We start from the raw sequence: 25,483 nt of genomic DNA on the forward strand, positions 1-25,483 counted from the left end.
CAGTTCTTTTGGAAGTAGTCTATACTGGCTGTGATTTTTGCACAAGGACACTAAAGATAATTCAGGCAAAAAGAGCAGAAAGATCTGCATGTAGGAATCAACCACATATATAGTAGTGTTAAAGTGGGCCCGCATCATACACCCATTGAGAGGTGTGGAATAAAGCAGTGATGAAGAGCTGACCATGGAAATGATACATGTGTGGGGAATTATTTCTTTATTTAACTGATAAATTAATCAGGAAAGAATTTTTGGCAAGGTGGTGGCTTGAAGTTTTGTGTTGATGAAAAAAAATTGGATGGGGGATGGGGAATTTGGTGAACCAGATCCAGGAAGAAGATAAAACTTGGAAGAACATTAAGAAGAGAATTAAATATATGTATGTTTTAGTTTCTTGTCACAGAAAGAGGAACACAGGTCACAGCAACCTTTTTCCCAAGTAGGTAGGTCCCACTTATGCAATTCAAGTAATGAAATAAATATTAAATCTCCTCTCTGTCCAGGGTGTTGTGGTCAGCATCGTGAGCGGTACCAGAAGGAGGAAAGGTTAGCTCTCCCCCCAAGGGACAAGACTTATTTATTGCCAGAAGATAAGATGTGTATACATGTAACAGCAATGCAAGAAAAGATATATTAATATTTATAATAAAGATACAAATAGAGCTAGAGGGAGCTTAGAGGAATACATTTATTCCAACTAGGGTTATGGTAGAATTTATGTGAAAGTCTTCTTTGGGCTAAATGATAATCAGAAATTCTATAGGCATGCTTGAAAAGAAAGGACACTCCAAATTAAATAAGTATAATACGTCTGGGTGCAATGGGTTCATGCCCGTAGTCCCAGCACTTTGGGAGGCCAAGGCAGAAGGATGACTTAAGTCCAGGGGTTCAAGACCAGCCTGGGCAACACAGTGAAACTCTGTCTCTACAATAAAATTAAAATAAATAAATAGTTAGGTGTGTTGGCATGCACTTATAGTCTCAGCTACTTGGGAGGCTGAGGCAGGAGGATCACTGGAGCTCAGAAGGTCAAAGTTGAAGTGAACTATGATCATGACACTGCACTCCAGCCTGGGTAGCAGAGCAAGTCCCCAACTCAAAAAAATGAAGTATGAAAAGAAAAAAGTATGGAACATAGTTGAGGAAAAGCAAATAGCCCTGTCTGACCACAGTAGACTCACGATGCCCTCTTCTACTGTAACTGCCTTCACTTTTCTCACAAAAGTTGAAAAACACCTTTCTGCCATTTGTGCATTAATTTGCTAGGGTTGTTGTAACAGAATAGCAGAGACTGGAAGGCCTAAACAAAAGAAACTTAGTGTTTTACAGTTCTGGAGGCAGGGTTGGCCCCTCCTGTCAGCTGTGAGGGAGAATGTGTTCCATGTCTGCCTCCTGGCTTCTGGTGGCTGCTGGCAATCATTCGAGTGCCTTGGCTTGTAGATGAATCTCTCTGCCTTCATCTGCATATGGTGTTCTTCCTACATCTCTGTATCCAAATGTCCCCTTCTTATGAGAACACCAGTGATATCGGATTCAGGCCACTCTGATGGCCTCATTTTAAGGTAATTACTGCTATAAAGACCCTATCTTTATAGGGTCTTTTTTAAAGGCAGTAGGGGTTAACATTCTGAGAGGTAGTGGAGATTAGTCCTTCAACTTATCTTTTTATTGACAGGGAGTGGGGGCAGGGAAGGAAAAATTAACCCATATGAGGATATAAAGAGAGAAAATGATATTTAGGCTGGTGGATAGATTCACTACATATAAACATCCCATATGAGGATATAAAGAGAGAAAATGATATTTAGGCTGGTGGATAGATTCACTACATATAAACATACACACATATATATACATATAGAGTACATGTGTGTATATATATGTGTTTGTGTGTGTGTGTGTGTATATATATATATATATATATGTGAAGTAGCCTTGATATTTAAAATAAACAATAGAGACATTATTCTAGGCAATGGAGCTCCATGGCCAATATGTACAAGGTGATAAAATTACCTTGGAATACTAAGTAAGCTTTTACATACAACTGAGATGTAAAGTTGTAAAATAAATGATAAAGGTAGATGAGATTGAAAATAAAAGAGAAGTAAGAATTAAATATTATAAGTCTGATGAGGAGCTTGGATGTCAAGAAGGATGGTTATTATTTATTTAGATTGTTTTAATTTTTTTTTTTTTTTTTGAGACAGAGTCTCACTTTGTCACCAGGCACCAGGCTGGAGTGCAGTGGCACAATCTCGGCTCACTGCAACCTCCGCCTCCCAGGTTCAAGTAATTCTCCTGCCTCAGCCTCCTGAGTAGCTGAGACTACAGGCGCACACCACCACGCCAAGCTAATTTTTGTATTTTTAGTAGAGACGGGGTTTCACCATGTTGGCCAGGATGGTCTCGATCTCTTGACCTCGTGATCCACCCGCCTCGGCCTCCCAAAGTGCTGGGATTACAGGCTTGAGCCACCATGCCTGGCCTGTTTTAATTTTTTAATTATTAAATTATTTAAGTTATATTTATATGTTGTAATTATATGCAAATTATAAATAATTCATGATAAATACGTAAATTATAAGAAATACAAACAATATATGTTATATATCATGAATATGCAATAAAATATAAATGAATTATAAATATAAATTATAATATAATTTATAATTATGTTATTACATTCTAAATATCTGGCAGATTATTTGTAAATGATTTATTAAAAGAGATTGAAAGAAAATTTTACTGACAGAAAGGATACTTCCCTTTAAAATCCAAGAGATGGAAATGTTTCTGAACACAGCAGGGACACTCCATGGCTAGGAAGACAGACCAGTTCCCCACCCCACATCATGCAAGTAGCTGAAGCCCTGTTTTCCAACACTGTCTCCCGGGTCAGATTGACTGTCTCCATGTCACCAACTTCTCGAAACTTAACATCTAGAAAAAAATTTTGCTCCTTCTCAGCACTGCGCCCTCTCACTCCCCCACACGTGTATATGTACATATCACATACATGGAGGCATACACAGGCATGCACCCCACACACATATGCATGCACATACACACAGGCACACACAGGCATGCACCCACACACATATGCATGTACACACACACACAGGCATGCACAGGCATACACCCACACACACGTGTGCATGTACACACACACAGGCATGCACAGGCATGCATCCCCCCCACATGTGCATGTACACACACACAGGTATGCACAGGCATGCACCCACACACATATGCATGTACACACACAGGCATGCACCCACACATACATGTGCATGTACATACACACACACAGGCATGCATCCCCCCACATGTGCATGTACACACACACAGGTATGCACAGGCATGCACCCACACACACATGGGCATGAGCATACACACACACAGAGACATACACAGGTGTGCATCTCCACAAATGTGTGCATGTACATACACACAGAGGCATACACAGGCATGCATTCCCACACGTGCATGTACATACACACAGGGGCATGCACAGGCATGCACCCTTCACACATGTGCATGTACACACACAGGCATGCACAGGCATGCACCCCCACACATGTGTGCATGAACATACAGAGACATACACAGGCATGCATCCACACACACATGTGCATGTACATATACACAGAGGCATGCACAGGAATGCACCCACACACACGTGTGCATGTACACACAGAGGCATATATAGGCATGCACCCACACATATGTGTGCATGTACACACACAGGCATGCATTCCCACACACGTGTGCATGTACACACACACAGAGGCATGCACAGGCCTGCACAAATGCACATGCCTGATGCTACACGCACTGAAGTTCTAAATAGCTACATACAAAAAACTGGATTTATTATCATAAGTAGTTTTAAGAAAAATAGAAAAGGCAAAATGATATTTTTCCAACTTTTATAAGAAAAGCAAACGCAATGTATGGTAGTAGAAGGAACATAGACTTTGGAGTCTGGCAGGGAGGCTCATACTGAGCTCCACATACGATTTTCTGGGTAACTATGGACAAATGAACTAACCTTACAAACTTTGGTTAACATGCTATGCAAGGTGGGGATAAATATGTCATACAGCTGTTTGGAGGATTAGATGAAATAAGCTATATAAAGAATACAGTCAGTTGCATACGCCTTTCATTATTCTGAATTCTAATTTTAATAACCAAAAGGATTCCAGACATTTCTCCTCATAGACTTAAACATATGCTTATGCACAGACTGACTTGCTATTTTATTCATGAGTCTAAAAAAATTAGCTGGATAATAAAAATTAAATCAGAATTTCTGTATGGAAAACACATGGCTGTTGTGGGCCTGTGATAATTCTCAGCAGAACTAGTAACTAATGTTTGGGTAAAGTTTCCTTCAGTCATTTTGTAAACCTCAATGTCCCGAATTATGAGCTAACTGTTTTGGAAGTGAATGAAATCTACACTTTCAAGTGAATATACCAGTGTTTGTTATAAGGAACGATTCTAAACTTTTTATGCAGATGCACGATATTGGGCCTGCAGAGACACACAATAGCACGAAAGCATTCGTTTTGAAATAGGATGTAAATAAAACATTCTTCTTTTTTTTTTCCATTGCTTTTGTAGTTTTTTGTACTCCATAATTCCAATAGACATTTTCTGGGCAAGAGAGTTTGTCAGCAATTATTCTGTGGAGGATCTGGGAAAGAAAACAATAATTAAATACCTTTGCTTATCCTACTTTATCCCTGACTCTGTAGCTAAACTTAAGCATGGATTGAAAATAAACATACCTTGAGATAATTTAATATAGAAGAGTATTGGGCTTTGGCCTTGAAACAATCTTTTAGACTATGATACAGTATAAATTCATTTATGAATACTATTTTAACTCTTTCTTCAGTCGGTCTCTAACTTGGTAAATAACCACTGTGGAATATTTCATGAAGAAAAAAATAATTTAACTACTCATAGGCAGGTAAATGGCGTAACCGAATGTGCTAATTCTGCAACATGGGAGAGGATGTGTCCTGGAGGATACTTGAGTCTATGGAATGACACTTTATCTTTTAGACTAAACCATATATATGTGATCTTCCCTCCTCTTGCTAAATGATAGCAACAAGCTTAGGGTGGTTCAGGCCAAAACCCTGGAGCCATCCTTGAATCTGCTCCTCTTTCATGCTCCCAGTTGGATTCATTCGTCACCACTCATCAGCTGTATCTAGAATTTAAGAAATTCTCACCATTTGTGCTGGTCCAAGCTTGCATTAGCTCTTACTCAGATGACTGCAGGAGACTTCCAATTGCCCTTCCTGTTTTACCATTGACCCCTACAGCCTACCCTTTGCACAGCGCTGGGGTGGTATTCTAAAATTCACTCTCCACTCAACACCCTCCAGTGGCTTCCCAGGCTTTCTTTTTGGAGAGGATTTCCTAACTATCCAGTCTAAAAGATCATCACACCACCTCCACCCTTGGTATTCTCTAAACCCCACACCTCCTTTATTTTTCTCCATACCCCTGTTGACCAGCATTCATCTCGTAATTTTGTGTGTTTTTTTGTGGGCTTAAACACCTAAAAATATAAGCCCCATCCAGAAAGGGACGATTTTTGCCAAGGTTACTGTTCCATTCCTGGTTCTCTGAATAATGCCTAGCACATAAGAAGTCCTCAATAACTGCAGATTAAATTCTCAGTTTGTTTCTTCTGGTTTTAAATGATTTTTTTTTTTTTTTTTTTTTTGGTGTTTGGAGTCTGTAGGTTCCGTGGTACTCTCTGCTGACTTCTTAGTGGGTGAAATAGAAGTTTCACATTTAACTCTTTCTCTTCTCACTCTCAGTAACCATGATTCAGAATGAACTAATTAATTCTCCTTAAGATCCCAATTTATTTTTTAACTCAAATAAATGTAATTCTCCACTGCTGATTGTTTGATGTGTTTAGAGGGCAAAAGCTTTCGTTTTGGTGGCAATATTGTCTTCCGCCCCCTCCCCAATTAGGAAAAAATAATAAAAGATATGTTACCTCAAAATTATGCTCCCTAAACCATACTGTTTTCTATCTGTTTCTACCTATTTATTGCATATCTTTAAACACATAATGCTTTCTCTTGCTTTTTATTTTTCTGCAACTATGTTCAGTATTTAGCACTCAAAATTTTCAGACTGAAACCCAGGCCAGTCACATCGACATTTCTTGCAGTTTCTTGAGCAGTTGAAGCTTGTTTGCCACCTCAGGTCTTTGTTCTCTAGGTTATTTTGTCTGGAATACTTTTTTAGATTGCCTCCTGGTGAGCAGGGGCCTTAATTCTAATGTCAGATTTTACTGACCGCCATATCTAAAATAGTCATACTCTTGACAATCACTCGTTTCACCCACATATTCTACTTTATTTTTTTCAGTAAAGCAGCTAATATTACCTTATAAATTTAGCTGCCATGAGGCCGGTGGCTCACGCCTGTCATCCCAGCACTTTGGGAGGCCGAGACAGGCGTATCACGAGGTCAGGAGTTCAAGACCATCCTGGCCAACATAGTGAAATCCCATTTCTACTAAAAACACAAAAAATTAGCCTGGCATAGTGGTACATGCCTGTAGTCCCAGCTACCCAGGAGGCTGAGGCAGGAGAATCACTTGAACCCGGGAGGCGGAAGTTGCAGTAAGCCGAGATCACGCCACTGCACTCCAGCCTGGGTGACAGTGAGACTCCGTCTCAAAAAAAAAAAAAAAAAATTTAGCTGCCAGTCTGTGTTCCCCAGTAGAATAAAGTTCCTCTGAATCAGTGACTTTATCTACTTCACCCTCATGTCTCCAGCTAGGACAGTGCTGCCTATGTAGAAGGGTTCCTTATATGTTGAGAAAAAAATGAATGAATGAATTCCTTTGTATAGATATTAAGCTGCTGAAAGGGGGTTATAAATCCCTTTAATCTGTTGTCACTAGCTGCTTTTGGAAATTGGAAATTTAATTGTTTGATTCACAATGGTTTGTTTCTGGAATCCCATGGCAAGTCCAACAACATTAACTAGCTTTTAAGGTCAATATTGGCAAAATGAAATTGCCATTAGAAGCTTCACAATCAGGGCCCTTCTTCATTTGGCAGAGGTGGAAGAGGACTGCAGAGTTCCCTTTAGTAACATCTCATGATACAATGATGCTTCATGTCAAACAGCAGTTTGACATGTCGAATAGCAAACTATTGTCGGGGACAGGTTTTTGAGAGTTCTTTAACCTATTTGGCAATTTATATATAACTACATCCGTGTTATGGAAGATCAGTCTTGCAGTTGATCAGGAAATTGCAAAATTCTCTGATCAAAGTTGGGCAGACATTTTGTATAATCTTATTAATTCCATATCTATAAGCAGGCAGGTAATGCAAGAACAACTGACAACCTAAATGATGAGATACAAGATTGTTCAAACTGTGTAGATAGATATCCTGGGGGTTTGTGTATGTGACATATGAGTAGGAGGTATGAAGAGATGAGGAGGTGGTCTGTGGTTCACTTCACATAACAAGCTTCAGTTAAGCACTTAAATTAGAATGGTTTACTGAGTAGCATTTAGTCATTTAACCAGGTATCAACCAGAGAATTTAGTAACTATATTGAATGTTTAGATAAAGTAATTTAATAATTTTTTCTTATATCTCAGTTCTTGCGAAGTTGCTTCTTTCTAAGCATAAAGAAAATACGTAGAGCGTTTAAGGCCTTAATAAATTTGGCTTTGGTTGACCACTCTTCGGCCATGTACCATGGTACCTCTCACCACACCCCGACAACCTGCCATGTTCTGGACTGACTTCGTTCATGTCATACCTTTCACCAAGAGAAGCCCATCTCCTTCTTTTCCAGTTTTTTTTTTGGCTTCAGTTTTGGAAGTTGAAATAATACTGTTCTGAGTTTTCTAAACAATTTGACCATCTTAACTCATCCTGCAAGAGCCAGCAAAAATGCCACCTCCCTATGATACCTCCCTGAGTTGCCAAGTAGGAAACTGAGGCCTTCCTCTGAGCCCCTTGACATTGTACAGATACAGCTTCCACGGCACCGGTGAGATTACTTAGAATAACACACATCTCTTGTGTGTTGTTTGACCATCTGTTTCCTCCACCACACCGTAAGGTTTGGGGGCCATGCATGAATTGTGTCCGTAACCCCAATGACAAATTGGAATTTTCTTGCTCCTCTGAGACACAGTAAACTTTCCTGACTCCCATCCAGTTTTGCATACTTTGAGTCCAGAGTTCTCCCCACAATCTTTAACATTATTCAGAGTTAACTCCTCTTTCCATGGGGTTCAATAATGCTGAGCCACCCAGACCCCCATTCCATTTATCAGCCCAATGATTTAATAAATCCTTAATTATTAAATAATAATACATGATATTATATTAAATAGTAAGAAATGATAAATTATTATTATTGATAAGTCATTAATAAGCTTATCAAGTTCTAGAGGACTTGAGGGGTTCTGAGGAGAGGATAACAAAACAATAGATTGTTTTTCCACTAAATAAATCTTTAGTCCACTGCCACACTCCCTGTCTCTCTCCATCCTCACATTCCCATTTCTCTCTCTCTCTCTCTCTCTCTCTCTTCTCTCTTCTCTCTCTCTCTCTTTTATGACAGAGTCTCACTCTGTTGCCCAGACTAAAGAATGGGGGTGTAATCATAACTCACTGTAGCCTCAAACTCCTGAGCTCAAGGGATTCTCCCCTTCAGCCTCCTGAGTAGCTAGGACTACAGGCATGCATCACCATGCTCTGCTGACTTTAAGTCAAACAAAATGAAATTGTAGAGATGAAGTCTCACTCTACTGCCCAAGCTGTTCTTGAACTCCAAACCCAGCCTTATTCCCCTCTTGCTGTAGCTAGATCCTCCCCAGAGCAGATCCCAGGCTTAGGTGCCTTTTGATTCCAGCCTTTGCCTCTGGTAAACCCATTCAGAAATATTCCTAACAAAGAAAACTCTCCCTTTAAAATAAGCTCTCAGACTACCCAAAAAGAAAAGTTTTTTTTTTTTAAATCTCAATTATACATCATATCCATCTTTGTCATGAGCATAGGATCAATAATTTTGTAGATGTTTAAAAAATAATTTTATTGACTATAATTGTCCCAGTTGTCTTGGTCCGTGATCGATTGCAAGTAACTTAAGGAGTCTCCTATTTTAGTTATCCTTGGTTGTGATTTGAATGACTTAGTTGATTTGTGAGCTATTTTGATTCTACTTTTGTCCTTTACAGAATTCTCTTCAGATCAGAAGAAGAAAAAAGATTATCTGAAAGTCATCTCTTACTTAGGAAGTATTTCTATTAAATAAGTGAAAATGTTTTTTTGAAAATTGAAAATGAGAAAAATCACCTTTTAGTTTTATTGTCAGGATCTTATACTAATAGAACTATGTAGTTGGAATGAATGAAAAAACAGAGGTCTTTGTAAGTTGGAGTATTTCTGACTATGGACAATACTTTCCATTTTAACAAGTGTCTGTTGCCAGCATTTAAAAAAATATAAGCAGAATGCCATGTTTCCTCGAATACTTGAATTGCAATCTCAAAAGCTATTTCCCTTAGAAATCTCACAAGAGTGGTAAATCTCTTTGGTAAAGACTGTATTTTGTAAACCCCAAAGCACTAATAAATGAGTGTTCCTCTTCAGTGAAAAGGTAAAACGTCTCATCATGGACAAATACCCACATTTTCTGTAGTAGGGATGGTCTGTTACCCCTAGGGTTGTCCCCTGGCTGTATCTGGACTATTTCATTACTCCTCTGCAGTGGAATTTGATCATAAAGTAAAAAGACATATTTTTGGCCTTTTAATTTACCCAGGATTTAAACATAGGTATGATACAGAGACAAGTTAATCAGAGATGTGCTTGGCCTTTTAAATCCCCTTCAAATCTTTGTCACAGGGCCAGAAACCAGTGCCTAAAAAGGAAGTCCACACAGGCAACACAAACACTGCCCGCTGAGCCCGGCACAATCCGCTTCTGCAAAGATTGTGTAAACGCACTTCATGGGCGTTTCTGTGCAGTAGGAGACAAGTGCATAAAGTCCATTACGTGTATGAACTCCATTTTTGGGAGGCAGCTGAGCAAAATAAAATGAACTCTGAACTGGAAGTCAGAGATCTGAATTACGGTTCCAGATATACAGTTTTTTATCTGCATACCCTTAGCCAAAAGTCATTTCTTTGTTCTGGGTGTCAGTTTCTTCATCTATAATTCTGGATGATACTATTTGCCCTGTAGTGATACTATCGATTTTCTACGGACGGTTGATATCTTGTTCTTCCTTCACATCACAATTGTGCTCAACAAAGGCTTTTAGAGGAATCAAAATAGGTGTGTTGTGGGGCAGAAAATAAAATAATAAACAGAACGAGCTCCAAATAAAATGTAGAATGATTAATGCAATTACAATTTTATACTGTATACTGCATTATTGAAGATGCATTTGTTCTTCCACAATTTGCACAAATACCAACATCACATTATGAGAAGGCTTCCTCTATACTGGGCTTAGTTTTTCTATAGCACCTGTCACCGTTCTGCATGGACAGAGAATTTTGCGTTTACCAACTTCATTCTGTTATGTCAACCACAGCTGCAGTGACCACTTGTCCCAGTTTGCTGGAGAACTCTGCAATTTACCTCTGTTGCCATAGCACAATTATGATTACTCTCTTTTACTAACAAGCATGCCTTAGTCTGGTTGATAAATTATGTGGTCACCTTATTTAAGTATAAAGAATGATGTTCTATTAAATTGTTTTATGGAGGAGGGACAAAACATAAGCCAGGAGAAATGCATATAGCTCTTCAAGGTTTTAAGCCCTGTCCTTTAAACTAGACATGATGTTAATACAGCAGATTTCTTTCATATCATTTGGGTAACTCATCTGTGTATGCCTAACCAGCAATGCTTACAAAATTAGACATGTCTCTTAAGGCCTTACTAAGTTCGCGGACTTAAAATTGCTTTTTGCTTGCCTGTGGGAAACCCAGCCTTCTATTAGTTTTCTCATCTGAAGAACTTCTGGATATTTCCAAGATCTTCATTCATTAATTCAATAAATGTTCACGGAACTAGCACCGCCAGCATGCCATGAGCTCCTGGGTATGCAATGGTGACCAAGAATGGACAACCTTGGCCCTCATGGAGCTCATCATCTAAAGGGAGAAACAGGTATTAGTCATTTTGCAAAGGAAAAGCTGCTCTTCTGATGCTGCACCGGACTCACAATGGTTCAAAGAGAAGGTGGCAGTGTAGGTGCTCTGAAAGCTCCTGACAGTGGGATTCGAGCTGGTCAAGAATGCTCAGGACAGGTTTCTTTGTGGAAGGTCCAATGAAGCTGAGACCTGAAAGATAAATCAGAGTTACTTGGGTGAGGAGGGATGAGCAGAGGCAGAAGACAGCTTGTGCCAAGGGCCCGTGGTAGAAGGGAGCACAGGCACAGGATGCGGAGGAGACAGAAAGGATAGAATTTGCACAAGCAACACAGCAGGAAGGGAAAGCCTCGTGGAAAATGAGGCTGCGGAAGTAGCTCAAGGGGTAGGGGAAAAATTCAAGTGCTTTAAGCCAGGGGTGATACAATCAGAATTGTGCCTAGAAAATACTAGCTCAACTCAATTGTGAAGAATAGATGGAGGGGCGGGAGAACCAGAGTAGGTGAGGATACAAAATTTGGTGAGTTTGGGGTCCGAGGTGCCTGATGTCTTGAACGACCGAAATGGACAGCTATACAGTGATAACTACAACACATGAAAGAGATGTGAAAGAGAGATGGCTTTACATGGGATGAAGATTTTTAAGTTTAAGCTGAGAAAGAGTACTATGGAAGAACTTGTTAAAAGATGGGCAAATGAAAAGGACCCTGAAAAGAAAATGCCAAAGAGGTAAAGGGGGAATTTAGGGATGGTGATGTCCTGGAGTCAGGGCAAGAGTGACTTATACGAAGGGAGTGGCTAACAATACCAAATTCCACAGATTAAGTGAGTGAAAACTGAAAAGTATCCATTAGGTTTATCAACTATGAGGTTACTGATTACCTTGGAAATACCAACTTCAATGAAGAACTGTTAAGAATTAAAGGCATATTTAGATTGGTTAAGAGCAAATGATTGGGTACACACTACATATTTTAAGTAGCTAGAACATAAAAGGATGGAGGGCACTATAACTAGAAGCGGAAATAGGCTATGTGCAAGGATTTTTGTCAGTGATTTTGTTTGTTTTGTTTTGAGAAGGCTTGGATGCAGTGGTGTTCTGATAAACCGGGCCTCCAAGGGAGAAATAAAAGCTCTAATTCGTAAGCTGCTACAGATGACCATACACCATGACTGGAGTAGACCTATCAAGGCAGAATGCAGAAGGCATTCAGAATACCTTACTGAATGCAGATTTGAGAAGATACCTAGAATCAGCTTTAAACTCCAGTGCACCACCGCATAGAAACCAACGGGATGGGAGAGGTTGAAGGTTTGTGTAGAAGTGGGATTGCTAATAAAACAGATAAACAGGGAAGAAGGTAGGATCCTGAGTAAAGGTGGAATGATTAGTGTTGGATAAGAGAAAAGGTGTCTCTTCTAATGAGTTGGGTGGCAAAGAGTTAAATTGGAATCAATTCATAGAGAGGAAAGGAAGTTGAATGGATTCTCACTTCATGGGCTATTTTACCTATCAATTAGGACAGGAGAGCTTGGCCTGAGTGAGGAAGTGGCAGTTGGTACATAATGTTAGATTGGAAGGAACAGTTAAAGCTTGAAAGAAAAGGAGATGTGGAAGGAAATTCGGACAGTGTTGAAGTCCCAGTGATGCTGAAGACCAGGGCTTTGTACCAGTACCATTCTTCAGAGTCACATGGAATTACCCAGAATATAGCAACCCAGGGATATGAAAACAGACGAAAAATAATTGCTTGATCTTGGGTTGAAATTTTGGAGGAAAATGTGGAGGGATGTCAAGAATTCAAGTGACAAGTGGGTACTGACAGGAGGATGTTTGAAGTGGTAGGCTGTGATGTCTAGGTTGAATAGAGAAGAAAGTAGAGCCAAGGGGAGCTTTTACAAGTAAGGAAAGTGCTACTTTTCAGAGATTTGAGATCTGAATGAGGTTGTAGAACAGATGCAGTGGAAATAAGAAGTCACGAGAGCTGAAAAGATGGATAGTGCTGTTTAGAGAATAACTTCACACAGTGAACAAGTATAGAGGTGGCCGAGTTTGGGGGGGCCATGAATGTGACTAGCTGAAGCAGAGTGGAGGTTAATAGAGACTACTGCAATGAATAGCAGGGAACTCTAAGGCAGGTGCTGGATGATTATTGCAAAGGGCATTGACATCATCCAGGATCTTGGGTTCGATATTAAGACTTTAAGTCGTGTGCCAAAGCCTTTGTTAAATGTAGGAGGCTTCATTGGGACTCCAGCCACCCACAGGGAGAAATGATGTTTACAGCTAAACAATATAAATTTCAAAAGAGTTGTTTTTTATTTTTTGCAAGAGCGTGAATAAATAATATTTTTAATTTGATAATGAAGAAAGCTAACCGGTAGGTCGTAAAATAGTGAGGATTTAAAAAAAGAAGAGGAAGAGGGGAAGGGAGAAGAAAGGAAAGGAGAGAAGAACCTAAGCTTTAAAAAAATCAGTCGCTGACGGTGTGGCCCCAACGTAGCTCAAGTGGAGCAGGGATGTAGCTCTCTGAAAAAATGAGAATGTACAGGAGGATTCGTTTGGTTTATTTGTATGTGTGCTTGGTTGTTTGGCTTGGTTTAGATTTGTTATTAATGGTTTATTTTGATCTTAACCATCCATATGGCATATCTGAAGAATATATGTTCCGGAAGATAGTTATGAGATGACATACTAAGGGACAATAATTGAAATGCTCTCGATGCCAGAAAAACAAGTGTTCTCAATCACTTCCAGTTTTATTTTTTGCATGAATAAAGTTACCATGAGTACATCTTCCAAAAAAGAAAAAGTTCAAATGTAAGATCCGAGTTGAATTGTGAGCTTCTCATACAGTGTTCTTGGATTCATGTCTCAACCGCGAAAGACTGAGATCCTGAATAAGGCTATGGGCATATTAAAACCGTACCCAGGCTGAGGAAGGAACTTTGGATGGTCACTGACCTTGAAGGTAACCAGTTTTGTTGACTTAATTATGCTGGTACCAGAAAAGCGTAGAGTAGATGGTGTTGATAACAATCACAGAGAGGAGTGGGGACTATTTCTTTGGAATAAAATTTAAACATGTTTCTTAATAGTCAACTCTCTCAAGCATTATAAAATCCCGATACAGAACTCAAGAAAAGAAACACACACACACAGACACAGACACACACACACACACACACGCACACAATTTATATTGTTGTTATGTTAGTAAATAATGACTAATGTGGTTTTTGGTTGTTATCATTGGTTAGGGATTGGAGTTAAAATTTCTTCAGGTCTGAGCAATCACCTATGTGGTAAAGTCATAGTGTGGCAAAAATTTCAGATTGGGGCAAGAGGGGGTGCTTGTATCATTTGTACTCTTAAGGTATGGTTTGTTCTTTTATGCTACCTGTCATTTCTGCCTTAAACAGTGTCCAGGAAATTCAGCCACACACAACAAAGAACCAGATCCCTCATTTCGATTCTATCCTTCCTCCTCTAGAATTGACATTCCTTAAGGCCATGTCCTCAAGTGACGTGACCTACTCTAGCTAAATGGCAGTAATCTGTGTTTTACTCCAGCGGTTTATCAAGCTATGGCATTTTATGCCATGTCAGTTTATAGAGTGTCATCACAAACAACAGGACAGGGAATTTGAGTTTTCTATTTGTCTACTTCCTTGAAAACATGATGTTGTTTGCTGACAAGTAAATGGTATAGGTGTAAGGAAAGAGTAGAAACTACCATATTATTTTGCCAGAATACTCATGTTACAGTATCAGAAATTGCCAAGAAAGATGACAGTGAATGTTATAACATCCCTTACAAATAATAGCAAAGCTTTAATCAACTGATAGACAGACACACTCAGGATTGAAATGCAACCTACTAGGGTGAAATATGACAAGCGGTTCATTGAACACTGCGCAGAAGGTAAATGAAGTGTATATTTTCCAATCACAACTGGAGTTTTAAGTGAGTGAAATGGAATAAACTCAGTTTGGAATCTGAAATAAATTCACCGTGGAATGTGTCTTAGAGACCAAGGTTTACACTAGCGCTATACAAACCCCTCAGCGTGAAACATGACACAAGGTGAAATTTTCCTGGCATCTTAGAGTCAGATACAGACTTCTGAAGGACCAGGGCACAGACATTTCATCAAGAGCTGTTTGTTTCTAATTGAAGAAGGAAATGCAGATGTTTATATAATACTCTGGGTCAGGAGTAATATTCCACTAGGTACATGGAGTTGTGTATACTTTCTCAGAGGTGGTATTTCTATCTGAGTGTTACCAATAAAATATTTTCATCAAATTTCCATTCTTCTTTTTCTTGAAGCCTGCTTGCATAGTTCTAAGGAGTGTCATAGATCATGCATAGTGAAACTGATTAGTAGAAATGAGAAGTGGCTGGAGAAAACACAAGGAAAGAATCAACTTGAAATCATTCAGAAGTAACCACTAAGAGCAATTTAACTACCCTGTTGCCGAAGCTCTCTTCTTAAATTACAGATTCTCATGAGCTGGTAACTGTGCAGGGATTCATAAAGAGGAATCGACATTGTATGCAAGGCTGAAGAAGCAATTGGTAACTAACAACACATCGTTTTCTAAGATAAGTTTAAGTCACAAAAAAAGACTTACTGTCCAGAGTTGAAAAACTTACGTATTTCTTAGAAGCTTAGAGGTTATGAGTTTGGTTGGGGCTCCAGGAAGATGCAAGATGCTAGACTCCAAAAAGAGAGAGATCCTCTGTAGAATAACACTCTGTAGATTAAAAGGGGACTCAAGGGTAGAGGGAAAACTTAGCAAAATCCAGGGCTATGAATTAGGTATTCCTAGTTAGAGTCTGAGTGTCCTGAAATGATGAGATGAGTGAGCTCCAGGATTGCAGGATTTGTGAAATGAATAATCAGATCTACTGGTTTGCTTGTTCCGAGTGTGTCATTAGGGTTTATGGGGAGTGGTGGTAGTGGTGGTGGCAGAATTAGTGCCCTGCACTTGTGTTACACTTTTCCACTTTAAACAGTAGCTTATAGTTATTTAGTCCTCATTTGCATTCAGGTAAAACCAAGATAGCACCCTATAATTCAGCAAATATTTGTTTTCCTGGCAGTATTACAGTTTCAGGGGGCAGTTCTACAGTGTTTACAGTTTCCACTGCTTGGAGCTTTCTGTATATTTATCCTTGGATTAGACTCAAAGTAAGCTGATTTTATCAAGCCACCGGGTAATTCTGACCATTTCATCTGGCGATTTTAGTACTGTATTGTCGCAGCTGACCTGTATACGTAAGGAATTACTGGGTCATCAGCTCACGGGAATGTCTTTTGATTATGAACACACTTTCAGCATGGGTCCACTGAAGGTAAGGGGCAAAGAAGAATTGCATGATCTACTTGAATGCCTGTTTTAAGTAGATAAAAGTGGGATTTCGGGCATGGCCTGGTTATATCTTCTTAAACCTAAGTAGTAGAGCCGTGACTCGGCGTAGCAACAAGAGACCTTTTGAACAACTGAACATTCAGATGAAGCAACTGTGTCCTTCAAACCACATCCTTCCTGCTGCCTGTGGGAAAGGGGTGATATTTGTGTTGAGCTCTGAGCACATGCAGAATAGATCTGTGTGTATTTCCACAAATAAAAGGACATTGTGTGTGCGTTTGGCACCTGGGATGGCAAAAGCAGTTAATTGCTTCCGAAAGCTTTGTTCCAACCCAGGGATCGGCAGGATTTTTAAGCACTGAACTAGGAACTGGGCACTAAAAATACTTATGCAGAAGACCTATGATAGCCGTAAGTTTGGAAAGCAGAGCTAAGACTTACAAACTGTGTTATACCGGTGTCTTTACTTACTACAGTTGAGAGGAAAGGATTTAACATGTCGTATTTCCAACCTGCAAACTAATGAGCAGTGTTGCAGTAACATTTTGAGATATTGTATGTTGTGTTTTCTATGAGGATAATTCAGAATATATAGAATGTGAGCATGTGGTTTTCTAAAACAAAAACTTTGCCCTAGTTTCTTTGCTTATATTGTTCACATCATGTTCACATAGTCATTGGCAGTTAAGGATTTTTGTTCTTTATTCAGAAACCAAGTAGTGCCCTCCCTCCAAACCCCCCAAAAAACCTAAATTAAAATAAAATTAAAAGATGTATTAAAAATTAAGCTTGGATTATAAAAATGAAACAGTAATGCTCTCGTGCCATTCAACCCCAGACTTTTCATGCTGCAGGTAGTTAGCAAGTGAACAGAAAGCTAAGCATGAACATATTTTAAATGCTCCTGATATTTTCAAACACTTAATCCTAAGCCTTAAAGGGTTTTATCTATAGCAATTTCAGGAATTCCAGTGTTTTTTTCCCTTATTTTAGATTTCCTGTTAAGTTATTCCCCAGAGTTTTTATATAAAATGCAAGAATAAGCATGATGTAATGAGAAGACAAAGTCTTAAGTACTGTAATTCATGTTGGAAATCATGAGTATTGTTAAGTCTTTGTACTTAAAGTGGTCATCTCCTGAATATAATGAAAATAAGAGCAAGTGATAGCCCTTTGTCTTTATTTAAATATGCTTTTTCTGCATAAGTTTGAACAACTCTGGCAAGGAAATATTTTGTTAAGAGACAAGATGTGTTTTTAAATTTATTTTTGCTTAATTTGTGCTCAACTGAAATTGATTTGAGAACTTATATTTAAGAAAAGATCTTCATAAGTTGTTATAATATGAGAATTGTATATTGTGACATTTTGAATAATCATGATTTTATTCCAGTGATCCGATAAAAGGAGTGCTCAATTGAAAGACTGGAAATGTGTCAAAAGCCCAAACTCTACACAGTATAATGATTCCTAATTCTCAAAAAACCCAGTGGGTTTTAGTTTCCAAAAGTGATACAATAAAAGAGTACAGAGTCCCTCTCTAAATCTGTGAGTAAAATTCTCTTTAGAGGGAATGCTGAATAAAAAAAGATGAGATCAGGGAAAAAGGTGAAAAATATTCTTCTCCAGCTCACCTTACACTTGGAGTCACCTTTTACCCAAGCTCAGACAGAAGTACTTAAATGGGAATTCCGGTACTTCAGGAGCAAGAAGAATGAAAAACATGTAAATGATAGGCATGATATTAAACCTTAGGTATGGCATTTCTATTGAGCAACCATTAATGTTTTGGAGGGTTCTAAATTTTAATAAAGAGTGTGTATCTCATGCATGATAGAAATGCATTTGATTAACAGGGAGAACAAAGTTTAGAGCTGAAAGTAAATCAAAGTAGTTTGTATTTCAATGAAGTACAGAAAAGCTGCCTTCCTAAAAGATGGAAAAGGACTAAAAAATATTCTTTACATATTGTCAGTACAACTGAAGAACATGTATTGAACTAATTCTTACACTGAAAATTCACCATGCAATAGCCAATAGGTATTATCTTCCTACAGTATGAGAAGAACAAAAGAAGTCCTTACTATACAATCTGGTTGGGGATTATATGCACTCATGTGTATCACAGGCACTCATGAAACAATTGGAGAAAAATACCAACAAAATAAAACCATGTAATGGTGTGGTATGAAAAAATAAATGTTGCAGCAGGTGAGAGAGGGAAATGAGAACTGACTTGGGAGATTTGCAGGACAGTGAGGTATTTTTTTAAGATGCACCTTGAAAAGGGGTGAAATGTGTCCCTTCAACGAAAGGCATTCCAGACCGTGAAATCCCAGAAGAAAATGAAAAATCATTAATTTGCCAATTCACATTCAGCTTTTGGTTCACGGGACAAGCATTTAGATACAACGCAACCTATTTGATCTTCTCCTCCATAAATCATTCAGTTCCTTTAATGTTCTAGCCAAAGTCTGTGAAGCGATGTAACTGCTTGATTTTGTCCGGCGATTTATAAAAATGTAGTCACCTGGAAAATGCTAAAAGGATTGACTGAAACCAATTTTCACTCTTGTGAAATATGTCTTTGTTTCAGTCAGGTTGACTCAATAGCTAACAAAACAGAAAGAACCTGACAGACATGTTTCTCAGTGCCCGTTGGCCTCATGTGCCTACCCACTCACATATACCTAGTTAGTTGCATGAATGGATATTATTGCTATCTCCTCCCCACAAATATTATTTTTGCTAGCTCAAAAAGACTTCCTCTTGCAGTTTAACCATAAAAGGACACAAATAACAAAATCTTAAGACTTAAATTCTAGTCTTAATGTCATTGCCTGTGGATTTGTGACTTTGGTTTTTATTTGATCTCTCTTAGTCTTGGTGTTTCTTTATTGCGTTGTTACCATTAAGCACCCTGAGCAACACAAATGCATTCTCTGCAGTGCAAATGTATTGGAATGAACAATCTTCACCATGTTAAATATGAAGTAGAACTTTGTAAAAATAACGCATTTCATTTAGAACTAAGTTAACATATTCGAGAGTGGCATTGAATTCAGAAGCTGAATTCTTTCTGGCCTGGACAAACTAAGCATTTATTGTAAGAACATTCATAAACATGATTGTACTTTATTGAATTTCATATTTCTTTTAACTTTGTTTTTTCATTGTTAGCACATTCCAGGGTAGATATGAACATGTATCAACTAGAGAATATAAAAAATTAAAAGAGAAACAAGGATCAAGCTAGAATTGATTGATTATGTCATCACTGTACTAATCTGTTTTCCTTAAAGTACAAAAATTCCATGTTGATGCATATATACTACCTAGATTAGCACTTGGAGCCAATAGAGACTTTTGCATTTTCTCAGTATTCTCTGCTTTCTATGTCTTATTTCACCTCTGTAAGGTGAGGAATGCCGTTGAGTTGGAAGGCCAATGATATCTAAACTTGTTTTCATGGAGAAGAGCTAACTACGTCCATTTATTTAGCTATGCATCAGCCACTAGCACTCAATTACTTGCCAGAAATGCTAAATACATGAAACAGTTCTGTGCAATAAGGATAAAACAGTGTCTAAGTAATTTCTGTAGATATTCTAAGGATAAAATAACAAAAAACATTTTAATCTATAATTATAATTTTTAAATGTTAATGTTTTATCAATATTTTTCTTTGAAAGGTCAATAATGTCTATTAATAGAGATCATACGAACTGAACTATATTTTGCCTTATTTTGGACTAATGTTTCAACTTCATCTTTCAAAATAAATAATGGGTCAATAAGGGTTGGCAAATTCAACACTTAGATAAATGTTCATTAAGCTCCCTTATGGCTATTACTAAAATATGCTACCACAAATATTTATAATAATTGCTGCCATATATCAAACAATTCCTGTATGTCAGACACTGCTTAGTACTTCATATGCTCCATCTCACCACACTGATCATTTGCAGGATGCAAGCTGATTAAGTATAATTTACATCATTTGGGGCAAATTGTATGAGATGTGTATAGAATTAGAGTAGGAGTTACTGTAGGTCAACATGACTGGCCCAGGGCTAATATGCTTTTTTTAAAAAAAAATTATCATTATACTTTAAGTTCTGAGATACATGTGTATAACATACAAGTTTGTTATATAGGTATACACGTGCCATGGTGATTTGCTGCACCCATCAACCTGTCATCTACATTAGGTATTTTTCCTAATGTTATCCCTCCCCTAACATTAGGAAACAGGTCCCAGTGTGTGATGTTCCCCTTCCTTTGTCCATTAGTTCAACCATTGTAGAAGACAGTGTGGCAATTCCTCAAGGATCTAGAACCAGGAATACCATTTGACCCAGCAATCCCATTACTGGGTATATACCCAAAGGATAACAAATCATTCTACTATAAAGACACAGGCACATATATGTTTATTGTGGCACTGTTCACAATAGCAAAGACTTGGAACCAACCCAAATTCCTATCAATGATAGACTGGTTAAAGAAAATGTGGCACATATACACCATGGAATACTAAACAGCCATCAAAAGGGATGAGTTTATGTCCTTTACAGGGACATGGATGAAGCTGGAAACTGGAAACCATCATTCTCAGCAAAATAACACAAGAACAGAAAACCAAACACCGCATGTTCTCACTCAGAGCTAATAATGTGTTAAGGCCCTCCTCTTCTTGCCATTTCGCCTCTTTAGGTTATAAAACTTAAAGGTGAGGCCTCAGAGTATAGAAGTTTGCATCATGGTGGCAGCAGTTCATCTGAGTGCCAGGTTGAGAAGCCTGTCAAAATATCGGGGGCTTTCACCACAAGAAGTAGGGAAACAAATTCCATTTTATAAATGGGTGTATGTTAGCCGTGAGCTGATATTCACTGAAGCCAAGCCATACAGCCTCTGGTATTCTCAAATATGCTTGAAAACCCAGAAAGCTGCCCTTTTTTGTCTCCGTCCAAATCAATATTGGCCCAAAGTCAGAAGTCTTGCCTTTTTTGGTCATCTTGTAGATGTTGGACCAATGTCAACTTGGTGAGAATGTTGACTTAGGAGAGCATGGACACATCCTGGTCCTCATAAGCATCCCAATTTTACAGAATTGCCTCTTGAGCTCTTAATGAAATGAGCTAAGTCTAATTCTCTGTATTAGGTCATTTGTTGAGCAGACTGATGGCAACGCCAAAAACAGTACACCAGTGGGGCTGATAGTGGCAAAGCGATAATTTTTTTTGTAGTATTCTTCAGATTAAGCTGTTTTCTTTTTCTCACCATATATGGTAGTGGCTAAGAGTCAGTTTTAGAATTATGAGTTAATAAATCCAGGCTTTGCCATTTAATTGTTCATGTGTTGGAAGTTTACTTAACCTCACTCTATTTCCCTTACTTGTAAATCAGTAGGGTTGTTGGGAGGATTCAGTGGGATTATACAGGTGAAGTGCTTAGCACAGTGTCTGATACATACAGCACACTCAATAAATGCTCATGTGAGAATAAGATAATGTTTAGGATAAGGATTCCCTAGTTGGGCGTTTATTTTCACAAAGATATTCCAAATATACCTGAAAGAGAGCTCCTTCATCTTCTTCCCTCTGATCCATTGATGACACTGTGTGTCATATTCTAATGTTTTACAAATTATTGGAGCTAGAAATTCTATTTGCCAGCTCTTCATTCTCTGGCCCCACATCTAATCAAATACCAAGGCCTGATGGTTTTGCTATCTAAATATGGTCTTGAACTACTCAGTTCAAGTGGTCCTCCTGCCTCAGCTCACTAGGTGCTGAAATTACAGGCATGAGCCACCTTGCCCAGTCCAGTTACTTATTTTTATATTTAATCTTGCTGATATTTCCCCCTGCTGTTTCTGTCTACACTCTCAACCATGTTGCTCTTCCTACTACTTGGCAGTACAGACTAAGCACTTCAGAATGGTGTCATCTTTGATCTGGCTGTTACTTCCTTCTCCCATATAATTTCCTCCAACCACCTATTTTAGACGTAGAAAAGTATTTAGTAAGCTTTATTATTGTCTGTAGGATAATGGCAGTGTAATTCTCCTTGTTTTGGCAGTATAATGCTAGCATACTTAACCAAATGATCATGTCCATAAATACCTGTAATTGGTGAATGAATGATCTTTTTTTTTTTTTTTTTTTCAAAAATATCATATTATCAATGAGTAAATGGATCAGGTAAAAAGCCTATATAGACAAACTAAAATTGGACATACTTCTACATTGAACATACTTCTACTGGAAATGGATAAAAAGGTATTTTTGTCTACTAGAGTAATTCTACCCTATGCACCATGATATATTTTTCGTTTCTAGTTACTGGACATGCCTGTCGTTTCTATGCCAAAATGTCTCACTGCATAAATAAAGATAATATTATTGCCTCATTCTTTAGATTTTAAGCTACCAGACAATAGGGAGACTGTCTAACAAGTGTGCTTAGAACAGGACAAAATGCTTCGTCATCAATCTGTAAATGCTTGTTGATTGATTGGTGGCCGGGTAATGGATTTTGGATTGTTTAACCAACAGTAATGAAAGCCTTGCTCTCTGGTTAAATATTTTAAAAATACTCTTTGCCCTGACTTCTGGTCTGGAATTTGCAAACTATTTCAAGAAGGTAAAGCCACCTTCTTTGGTAGCTTTGGGTAAAATTAATTTAGATTTGGTAAAAATAATGACTAATGGCTTGAATTCAAGTAAGCAAATGTATAACTTGATTATGGAGATGTACAGACTTTTCTGAAAATTTATTAAACAATATTATAAAATATTACGAAAAATGCCAGTCTAAATGTCTTTAGACTCCCGCATACTTGTATATTATAGCACAGAGATCAGAAAATCACAACTCTCGGGGAAAATCTGGCCTACGCCCTGTTTCAGTGAATGAAGTTGTACTGAGACACAGCCATGCATGTTTATGTGCGTGTTGTCTCTGACTGCGTGTGCACCACAACAGCAAAGATGAGTAGTTCCAACAAGGCCTTTAGAACCATTAAGGCCCTTTTCTGAAAAATGTATTGACTCCTGTTCTAGCACATTCTGGATCATGTGCAATTCTAATTCTTTTGTCGCTAGATACTGTTATATTAACATGTAATTTTGGTGCATTGTGAGTCAGTGTAGGTTTTACCTATGCATTAAAATAATATTCCTATTGATACTGAACTTTTGAATAAAATAATAGTGGATGGATAATATTTTATGAAGTTAATGTGCCTCCTATTACAAAACTAGATTCCGTTTCTTGATCATTTAGTTTTTTTCCCCAAAATTTTCTTACATTGTGACTATTCCTGATTTACCTTTGAAGAAAACCTGATTTTCATTTGCCTCATGGCTGATTTAAGCATAACATATTAAAGTAGTTCCTATACCTAAATAGTTATCAGGTGGTCGTACCAGGTTTTGTGGGGCTCAGAACTGGCTTCAATGGTTCCAACAATTACTTGCCTGATTCTCTAGAAGATGCCCGGTGATGTCTAGTGTATAAAATACTTGACTGAAATCAATGGGCGGTAATTCTGTTTTCTGCTGAATGTAAAATATAAGACTGTGTGTTTGTGAATAAATAAGAACAATTTCATTATTACAATCCCAGCATCTAGCAATACCTGATGGATAGTAGTGCTTATTAAATATGCATTGTCTAAATTAATACTTATGCTATTGAAAATCACAGATGTTCTGGAAAGCTACCATTACAATAGAACTAGATTCTAGACTTAGTAACTTTTAGTTCGGTCACTGGGTCCTCCTTTCACTGTCTCAAAAACTTTACAAAAATTATTTAAGCTCTAGGCCACAATTTTCTCAGGTGTATGATAGGAATAATGATAGTACCTATCCCATAGAGCTATTGTGATTATCAAATTTTTAAAAAATCCAAATAAAGCACTGACGATGTACTTGGCACATAGTCCATACCCAGTAAATGTAAGTTACTGTTGTGTTTCAATGCAATCCTTAAATGGAGAGCTATGGCCTGCTTTGAAGGTAATTCTTCCTGGAAGGTTTTCATTTTCTATTTGGACAGAATTGTTATTCTGAGTAGCCTGCACCTGACCCCAAAAGAGTGAATATTAAAATGTTTTCTCATTTTAAAATGTCAGTTTCATAATATCTTGGCCAATTGAACCTTCCACAGTGAGGCACTCTCTCTGACCTTTTTTGGTAGTACCAATTGTTTAAAAGTCTCTATATAGTTTTAAAAAGCTTTTGTGCTACTTTTCCTTGATGCTTATTATGGGTTTGAAATCGCGTTGCTATAAAAAGTATTTGGCTGTATATGCTTTTATAATGAAAGTAATTTAATTTGGCATTCTGCCTCCACAGATCAGCAAGGGTCAAAATGACTTTTTTTAAAAGAACATGAGAGAAGCATTACAGAAGGGAAAGAGAGAGAAAAAAAAAGACCTCACCATTTGTTTTAACACTGAATGATGCATGCTTCATTAAGGCCAATGGCGAGTCTCGCGTGTTGTGTATTTGCAAGACTGCTCCACTGACAGACACCTTCCCACACGTGTTCCCTGGAGTGAATGGTTGGTCACCCCACATCTGTTTAGTTTGTACCTGCACAATTTGACAATCCTGGGCCAAGGGCACCTTAAGCACATGACACCAAACTGTCCTTACTCACTACTTGTTTCTGAAATTCTCGCTGCCCTTGAAGTTTCCTTATTGAATTTTTCCAAGATTACACTTGTGCTGTAAGAGTACAAGAAAATAAATAGAAAGTGAAAGCTTTTCTTAAAGATTGGATACCCCAATCAAGTTCATTTACATAATCTACCTCTTTTTACACAATGTTGGTAGGATTGTAAAGTTAACTACATCATTGCCCACTGTTGTTAAGGGTTTTCTGGAAGTGGAGCAAATAC

At 38.1% G+C, this 25,483-nt stretch overlaps 1 protein-coding gene and 1 long non-coding RNA gene across 13 annotated transcripts in view; one reads left to right on the plus strand and one right to left on the minus strand.

The window, feature by feature from the left end:
- The window catches only part of CHRM3 (cholinergic receptor muscarinic 3), a 490,492-nt gene that overhangs the window by 285,077 nt on the left and 179,932 nt on the right, over window positions 1–25,483 (plus strand). The window contains exon 1 of one of the 12 annotated variants that reach the window (XM_012443751.3): window positions 16,451–16,549. The exons of the other annotated variants lie outside the window; for them this stretch is intronic. The gene's annotated coding sequence lies outside the window, so the exon portion shown is untranslated. Of the gene's footprint in view, window positions 1–16,450; window positions 16,550–25,483 lie in introns of those variants that run through there. 12 annotated transcript variants of the gene reach the window in all.
- LOC105711130 (uncharacterized) lies at window positions 4,078–16,013 on the minus strand. Its single transcript, XR_001105962.2, has 3 exons — window positions 15,848–16,013; window positions 11,102–11,189; window positions 4,078–4,705 (listed from the first exon to the last, which is right to left on the minus strand). It is a non-coding gene; the product is annotated as an uncharacterized LOC105711130 (long non-coding RNA).

Source organism: Aotus nancymaae, unplaced genomic scaffold, assembly GCF_030222135.1.
Source record: "Aotus nancymaae isolate 86718 unplaced genomic scaffold, 86718_ANA_hifiasm-v0.15.2.pri h1tg000032l_0, whole genome shotgun sequence".
Lineage (NCBI taxonomy): Eukaryota > Metazoa > Chordata > Mammalia > Primates > Aotidae > Aotus > Aotus nancymaae.